The sequence below is a fragment of the Penaeus monodon genome, chromosome 31, assembly GCF_015228065.2.
Source record: "Penaeus monodon isolate SGIC_2016 chromosome 31, NSTDA_Pmon_1, whole genome shotgun sequence".
In the NCBI taxonomy this organism is placed as follows: domain Eukaryota; kingdom Metazoa; phylum Arthropoda; class Malacostraca; order Decapoda; family Penaeidae; genus Penaeus; species Penaeus monodon.
In genome coordinates, this window is record NC_051416.1 from 4,021,752 (window position 1) to 4,023,607 (window position 1,856).

The window sequence follows — 1,856 nt, forward strand, 5'->3', positions numbered from 1 at the left end:
ATTCCTTGTTTTACTCCTAAGCCTTCCGTCCACTATGTATCCATAATTTATACAACACTCATATATCTGTAAACCTGTGTAAAATGGGTAACCCACATTATTTTGCTCCCCATGAGCTATTCTGTAACTTGCATGAGATAACCATGATTTCATGTTTTTTCTAGGTTTCAAAACTTTCAGTACATGTGAGAAAGGACTCTGTGTTTTCTGAATATTACAGTACTGGAAGAATAAGTTATCTCTATTAGTGATCTCTACAGATAAGAAAACTTTCATATTACTATTTTTTCACTTGCAGATATGAATCTTATTTTTAAGAGGCAGTGATATACAGCATAACTGGGAAAGAGCATATTATCACATTAGTCAGTTTGAAAAGACAACTTAGGACAATCTCAAACTGTATGTTTTACATAGGAACAATTGTAACATATGGCATTTTTTTCTTCTAACAATTACATCTTGACAGATGGAGATCAATGTATTAGTAGGGAAACTCTCCTGTATTCTCACACATTAATTGCTTGCTGTGTCACTCATGAAATAAAGGCATAGGTCCCGCCCTGGTCCAGGCCACCAGACCGTACTCACCTCACCTCAACAGTCCGACGCGGCCCGCCGTGCTCTTCCCCGCCCCTATACTCTTGCGATACTCCCCAGCCGGCACTTGCCGTCCTCTCCGTCGTCCGTTTCGGTTCCCGGTGCTCCAGCCTTGGCGCAGTCTCCCATACCCCCGCATGCCGTGGCTCCCTTCCAAAACACTTCTCCCGCTAACAGACAATACCCTTAATTCGACTGCTACAAAGTTGCACAAAACGAGATCTCTTTCTATTTCTCTGCGAACGTACAAAAAACCCCACCGCGATAGGGTGGCGGCGAGACAGGCCACTGGCCCTGCTTTAGCCAAGTTGTACCGCATAAGAAAGCCCAAACGCCCCCACGGCTGGGGCTACCCTCAAAAAAGTCGCTTTGTTCCGTCCCGCCTTTGTTTGTTATTATACTCTTGCCTGCAAAATTGGTAAAAGCGTCAATGGCATCTAGGTGTAAAGAGGTATTCTCATGTCAGAAGGTTTGTTCTGAAACAGAAGCTTAAGAAAAACATTCATCTAATGACCAGAGAACAGGACATGCGGGGGGGGGGGGGGAGGAAGCGGGTGCACTGTGAAGATGGCACTAAAATCCATATAAGAAATATAAAGAAAGAGATAAAATATTAAAGAGACATGCAGGCTACCTAAGGACCTGAACAAGGGGACTGAGTTCCGAGAAGCAAGGACAAGAAGTGCAAAGAGGGAGGGCGGGGGACAGCAAGGGCAAAGAGGACAGGAGAACAGAAGCGGCGGAGGGATGGTGCGACAAAAGGTGAGTGTGCACAGGGTAGAGTAAACTATCAGGAAAAGAGCTATTCTGACTGTCAGTAAAGGAAACCAAAAAAAAAGGTGAAAACAGGACGAAGCGGACCCCCACTAGCGCGCTGGGGGAGGAGCATGGGACCGACAGTAAGATGGCCGGTGGCAGTGAGAGCCAGCACAGGGCCAATGGGGGGTGTGGGGATGAGTTTAAATAGGGGTTCTGAAGCCCCAAGACCAAGAGCGGGGAGACCACGCCAGCGGGAGGCGCGCGCAAGGGGCAGGAAGGCAAACAGGAGAGGGGGGGGGCCTGGAAGGAGAACAAGCAACCAATATATTTAGGGGAAACGCACTACACATCAAGAGAATATGCTGAAAAAAGAGTAAGGAGAGGAGGAGTTAGATCCCACGGGCAACACAGCACGGGGGTGCGAAGGCGCGGACTGAAGGAAAAACTGGAAGGCCAGCAGAGTCGAAAAAAATCCTGACACACGCGGCCCACTAAAG

The 1,856-nt window shown here is 47.5% G+C and overlaps 1 protein-coding gene and 1 pseudogene across 1 annotated transcript in view; both read right to left on the reverse strand.

Annotated features, from left to right (window-relative positions):
- LOC119592831 overlaps nucleotides 1-1,856 on the reverse strand; it is a 38,746-nt pseudogene that overhangs the window by 2,073 nt on the left and 34,817 nt on the right.
- Nucleotides 1,612-1,856, reverse strand: part of LOC119592999 — a 20,197-nt gene continuing 19,952 nt past the window's right edge. The window contains exon 6 of the mRNA XM_037941888.1: nucleotides 1,612-1,650. The gene's annotated coding sequence lies outside the window, so the exon portion shown is untranslated. The remainder of the gene's footprint in view (nucleotides 1,651-1,856) is intronic.